This window comes from Thunnus maccoyii, unplaced genomic scaffold (assembly GCF_910596095.1).
Source record: "Thunnus maccoyii unplaced genomic scaffold, fThuMac1.1, whole genome shotgun sequence".
In the NCBI taxonomy this organism is placed as follows: Eukaryota; Metazoa; Chordata; class Actinopteri; order Scombriformes; family Scombridae; genus Thunnus; species Thunnus maccoyii.
Genome location: NW_024757900.1, coordinates 485,518 through 492,628, shown reverse-complemented (window position 1 = coordinate 492,628; position 7,111 = coordinate 485,518).

Here is a 7,111-nt window from a genome sequence, read left to right as displayed (position 1 = left end):
TAGATTTTAGAATAGCTATTTATTGAATGAAGCATTTGTTAACTTTGTTAATTTTGCTAAGTTTCATAAACACTGTTATATCTTTAAAGAGAAGTTCTTTAGTCATTATTGGTAACATATTGTGAAAAGTGGCTGATTGAAGGAGTCAGAGCTCGAATTCAACCCTTCTTTGTTCACCCTTGACTGATTATCTCTCAGATATTAACATTCTAGGTGAACTCCCATTTATGAGACTACCTTGCTCGGTTATTGGCCCCGGTTTCGGGGTGGTGCTTCGTATCTGTTAGTTCATATTAATAATTCTGTTAATTGTTATAATTAATTATTATTGATAATTGATAATTATAGCAAATAATTAACTGTGTTCTTCGCAGATTCCTACAGTTGGTACCTGAATTACTGATTAAGGTTAACAATATTTTGATGTCATAATTCATAATTGTCTGTGAACGGAGGGGTGGGCTCACAGAGAGACACTGGTTAGTATTGTGTGTAAAAAGACTCTCACACTGATCATCTCCAAACGCTTTCTTGGTTCCCACAAGCTCAACTGACTGCGCCGCGGCCCGCTGTGCGCAAGGGCGCGAAGGCCCGTCCAACGCTGCTTGCAGCTTTAATTAGGGCCTGAGCCCAAAGGGCGAAGACCCTATTGTTTTTCGTGTGTTTGTTTGTTTCTTATTAGGGCCTGAGCCCAAAGGGCGAAGACCCTATTGTTTTTCGTGTGTTTGTTTGTTTCTTATTAGGGCCTGAGCCCAAAGGGCGAAGACCCTCTTGTTTTTCGTGTGTTTGTTTGTTTCTTATTATTATTATTATTATTATTATTATTATTCTTTATTATTACGCCACTTTAACTCTAAATTTGACCCCCTAAACATGCTCAAAAACTCACCAAATTTGGCACGCACATCAGGAATGGTGAAAAATTTGATAAAATGTAAAAATTAAACCCCAAAGTGCCAAAATGTGCTCGAGAGCGCCACCTATGTATCTAAAACGGCCACCACGGCCCGTAGGAATGTCGTAGAGAGATCGAACCAAAACCCAATTATTCGTCTCATCAAGACCTACAAATCATACGCTGACACCCCTGACCTAAATCCAACAGGAAATCTGCAATGTCCATTTCAAAGTATGATTTTTTGCCAATTTTGGACCTTGAATAAACGCTATCTCCTCCTAGGGCGTTAATGGTATCGGCTTCAAACTTTAATACATGACTTATCACACTGTGTTGAGCAAAAGTTATTAAAAACTTTGTAATAACTCGAACGGTTTAGATTTAGTAAGCCCTGAAAGTTGGAGTGCGACATTACACCTTACAATGTAAACCAATGGGGAGGCAAATTCTGGGCATGGACTTTGTGCCAAACTGGGGCATCTGGCGTCTAAACTATAAGTCCCACCACTTTCAAACCTGTATCAATGGATTCGCGACGAAAATTCCTACAAAAAAATGATATTTTTATGTAGGATTTGGCCAAAGTTATGGGATTTATGAGGATTTTTCACAAGAAGATCACTTTGAAATCTTTCCTTCCAACTGTGAGGGAGAGAGAGAGAATGGGAGGGGGGGGATGGGTAAAGTAAACATCTGCCTGTGACAGAAGCCCTTGGACTGCACCACACTCCACTTACTTAGTGCTTTCACACATGTGACAGCAGTGTTCAATCCTTACTTCTTTTCAAGGAGCGCATGTGCTCCTAAATGAAAGAAATTAGGAGCATACATATAACTTTAGGAGCACACTGAAAAATGTTCAAGTAAGAGTTTCTTACAGAAAACAATTCATTTCATACATATTTACAATTTATCACATACATATTTAAACTCTGTGTGTGTGTGTGTGTGTGTATGTAAATCACAATTAGCTGTTTTTAGGGGTGCTTGTTTATGGCAAAAATTATAATCACAATCAGTTTTGTTCAATATTGAGATCATGATTATTTAACATGATTACTTTTTGACTGTCATCTTCTGCAATTGCTGTTGTTCATACATGCACATATTTTTTCTAACTTGGCTGAGGAGACTATTACACATCTAATCATATATTGTAGTAATGATTAAGAAAAAGTATAGCCTATATGAGGGAAAAACTCAGGAAGGCTGGAGCTCCGGAGCTCCGTATTAAAACTGTAATGGACCTGCCATGAGGGTGGAGCAAACTCCATTTCCAAGAATGCTTTGCGATTTTCACACCTCAGCAGGGAGCAGTCAATATCGGTCCCTCATTGGCGGAGACGCTCCTGCACAGCGGAGCGTCCTGAGGACGCAGCCATGACATCACCACCCCTTTATAAGCGAGCACGCCCGAAATATACGTCTTTCCCATGTCACTGAGCTAGGGTTAACTCCTGTTCCCCTGTGAGTTAGCTTGACTACCCCACGAACATGTTTTCCCCTCATCGAAGACTCCCCTCGTCGGACGAGACGAGACTTTGCCCGTGTTCACCCGAACACATTCCTGGACCCGAGAGAGACCGCTGCTGCAACCAGCGTCCTCAAATTCCCCCGGAGAAAGAGGAAATGAAGTTACTTCGGGATAACGTGGACCGGCTCTGCCCTGCGCGTCTTCGCCGAGTCATCTCTGCTGTTCTCTCCGCCACTCCACTCAGAGCCAGCTGCCGTGTTTTCGCCGACCTGTTTTACCTTGATGGTCACGGTGTTTTTTCCGCAGGTTACACTTCACTCAGCTGGCCGACAGACCCGCTGATTCTCTCCGCTTTAACCTAAATAGCAATTCGGGACTCGGTGCTCCGTTTGGATCTAAACAGAGAGCCGGGGTTAGCTGAGAGGCTAGCAGAGGCTAACTGGTTGTGCTTCTTTCGGTCATGCTGCAGTTAACGCTCCGCTGCTGCCTGTTTGCTGCCTGTTAGTTGTGTTCACCACGCTTGACTATTTTGTGTTTGTCCCGCTCGGGACTACTGTGTTTGTGCTGCCGTGAGTGAGAAAGTAAACTGATTTGTCGATCTTAAACCAGACAACGTGCGTTACAGACTGCCGTCCATACGTGCGCTCTCTGTGGAAAAAGAACCGCTTCTCTCTCTCTCACGATCGCTCTCCCTCCTCCCTCTCTTGTGACTAACACCATACTCACGCGCGCACAGATACACGCACCGACATCGTTTTGCACATCTGATGGTCAGATAACGTCGGACAAAAGTGTCCAACCTGCAAGTGTCCAACCCTGTGCAAAGCTGTTTGTGTTTTGTTTGGTAGAATTAGATTTTAGAATAGCTGTTTATTGAATGAAGCATTTGTTAACTTTGTTAATTTTGCTAAGTTTCATAAACACTGTTATATCTTTAAAGAGAAGTTCTTTAGTCATTATTGGTAACATATTGTGAAAAGTGGCTGATTGAAGGAGTCAGAGCTCGAATTCAACCCTTCTTTGTTCACCCTTGACTGATTATCTCTCAGATATGAACATTCTAGGTGAACTCCCATTTATGAGACTACCTTGCTCGGTTATTGGCCCCGGTTTCGGGGTGGTGCTTCGTATCTGTTAGTTCATATTAATAATTCTGTTAATTGTTATAATTAATTATTATTGATAATTGATAATTATAGCAAATAATTAACTGTGTTCTTCGCAGATTCCTACAGTTGGTACCTGAATTACTGATTAAGGTTAACAATATTTTGATGTCATAATTCATAATTGTCTGTGAACGGAGGGGTGGGCTCACAGAGAGACACTGGTTAGTATTGTGTGTAAAAAGACTCTCACACTGATCATCTCCAAACGCTTTCTTGGTTCCCACAAGCTCAACTGACTGCGCCGCGGCCCGCTGTGCGCAAGGGCGCGAAGGCCCGTCCAACGCTGCTTGCAGCTTTAATTATTATTATTCTTTATTATTACGCCACTTTAACTCTAAATTTGACCCCCTAAACATGCTCAAAAACTCACCAAATTTGGCACGCACATCAGGAATGGTGAAAAATTTGATAAAATGTAAAAATTAAACCCCAAAGTGCCAAAATGTGCTCGAGAGCGCCACCTATGTATCTAAAACGGCCACCACGGCCCGTAGGAATGTCGTAGAGAGATCGAACCAAAACCCAATTATTCGTCTCATCAAGACCTACAAATCATACGCTGACACCCCTGACCTAAATCCAACAGGAAATCTGCAATGTCCATTTCAAAGTATGATTTTTTGCCAATTTTGGACCTTGAATAAACGCTATCTCCTCCTAGGGCGTTAATGGTATCGGCTTCAAACTTTAATACATGACTTATCACACTGTGTTGAGCAAAAGTTATTAAAAACTTTGTAATAACTCGAACGGTTTAGATTTAGTAAGCCCTGAAAGTTGGAGTGCGACATTACACCTTACAATGTAAACCAATGGGGAGGCAAATTCTGGGCATGGACTTTGTGCCAAACTGGGGCATCTGGCGTCTAAACTATAAGTCCCACCACTTTCAAACCTGTATCAATGGATTCGCGACGAAAATTCCTACAAAAAAATGATATTTTTATGTAGGATTTGGCCAAAGTTATGGGATTTATGAGGATTTTTCACAAGAAGATCACTTTGAAATCTTTCCTTCCAACTGTGAGGGAGAGAGAGAGAATGGGAGGGGGGGGATGGGTAAAGTAAACATCTGCCTGTGACAGAAGCCCTTGGACTGCACCACACTCCACTTACTTAGTGCTTTCACACATGTGACAGCAGTGTTCAATCCTTACTTCTTTTCAAGGAGCGCATGTGCTCCTAAATGAAAGAAATTAGGAGCATACATATAACTTTAGGAGCACACTGAAAAATGTTCAAGTAAGAGTTTCTTACAGAAAACAATTCATTTCATACATATTTACAATTTATCACATACATATTTAAACTCTGTGTGTGTGTGTGTGTGTGTGTGTGTGTGTGTGTGTGTGTGTGTATGTAAATCACAATTAGCTGTTTTTAGGGGTGCTTGTTTATGGCAAAAATTATAATCACAATCAGTTTTGTTCAATATTGAGATCATGATTATTTAACATGATTACTTTTTGACTGTCATCTTCTGCAATTGCTGTTGTTCATACATGCACATATTTTTTCTAACTTGGCTGAGGAGACTATTACATATGTAATCATATATTGTAGTAATGATTAAGAAAAACTATAGCCTATATGAGGGAAAAACTCAGGAAGGCTGGAGTTCCGGAGCTCCGTATTAAAACTGTAATGGACCTGCCATGAGGGTGGAGCAAACTCCATTTCCAAGGATGCTTTTCGATTTTCACACTTCAGCAGGGAGCAGTCAACATCGGTCCCTCATTGGCGGAGACGCTCCTGCACAGCGGAGCGTCCTGAGGACGCAGCCATGACATCACCACCTCTTTATAAGCGAGCACGCCCAAACTACACGTCTTTCCCATGTCACTGAGCTAGGGGTAACTCCTGTTCCCCTGTGAGTTAGCTTGACTACCCCACGAACATGTTTTCCCCTCATCGAAGACTCCCCTCGTCGGACGAGACGAGACTTTGCCCGTGTTCACCCGAACACATTCCTGGACCCGAGAGAGACCGCTGCTGCAACCAGCGTCCTCAAATTCCCCCGAGAAAGAGGAAATGAAGTTACTTCGGGATAACGTGGACCGGCTCTGCCCTGCGCGTCTTCGCCGAGTCGTCTCTGCTGTTCTCTCCGCCACTCCACTCAGAACCAGCTGCCGTGTTTCCGCCGACGTGCGAGAACGGCACCGTCTGCCTCCGAGCCAAGAACAAAGATGGACATTAAGACGGACTACACACACACACAACCTGCGCACTTTCTGAAGCGACCAAGTAAGAGGCATAAGTCTGGGCATAGGCAGTGTTAGTTGTGTGTTCTTTTCAGCATCAGTTGCTGTTGTTTAGCATTTAGCCTTTTTAGCTTTATTGCTATTGTTCTTGTTGTGTGAGTTGACGGACCGCCGAGTCCATTTTTCTCTGCTTTACTCTGAGTAGTATTTTAAGTTTGCTGCCTGTTAGTTATGTTCACTACGCTAGACTATTTTGTGTTTGTCCCGCTCGGGACTACTGCTGTCTTTCTGCCGCCGTGAGTGAGAAAGTAACTGCTTTGTCGATCTGAAACCAGACAACGTACGTTACAGACTGCCGTCCGTACGTGCGCTCTCTGTGGACAAAAGAGCCGCTTCTCTCCCTCTCACGATCGCTTTCCCTCCTTCCTCTCTTGCTACTAACACACACACACACACACACACACACACACACACACACACACACATACATATATACATACATACATACATACACGCATTCCCCTGCAAGTGTCCAACCCTGTGCAAAGCTGTTTGTGTTTTGTTTGGTAGAATTAGATTTTAGAATAGCTATTTATTGAATGAAGCATTTGTTAACTTTGTTAATTTTGCTAAGTTTCATAAACACTGTTATATCTTTAAAGAGAAGTTCTTTAGTCATTATTGGTAACATATTGTGAAAAGTGGCTGATTGAAGGAGTCAGAGCTCGAATTCAACCCTTCTTTGTTCACCCTTGACTGATTATCTCTCAGATATGAACATTCTAGGTGAACTCCCATTTATGAGACTACCTTGCTCGGTTATTGGTCCCGGTTTCGGGGTGGTGCTTCGTATCTGTTAGTTCATATTAATAATTCTGTTAATTGTTATAATTAATTATTATTGATAATTGATAATTATAGCAAATAATTAACTGTGTTCTTCGCAGATTCCTACAGTTGGTACCTGAATTACTGATTAAGGTTAACAATATTTTGATGTCATAATTCATAATTGTCTGTGAACGGAGGGGTGGGCTCACAGAGAGACACTGGTTAGTATTGTGTGTAAAAAGACTCTCACACTGATCATCTCCAAACGCTTTCTTGGTTCCCACAAGCTCAACTGACTGCGCCGCGGCCCGCTGTGCGCAAGGGCGCGAAGGCCCGTTCAACGCTGCTTGCAGCTTTAATTAGGGCCTGAGCCCAAAGGGCGAAGACCCTATTGTTTTTCGTGCGTTTGTTTCTTTATTATTCTTTATTAATACGCCACTTCAATCCTTAATTTGACCCCCTAAACATGTTCAAAAACTCACCAAATTTGGCACGCACATCAGGTCTGGTGAAAAATTTGATAAAATGTAAAAATTAA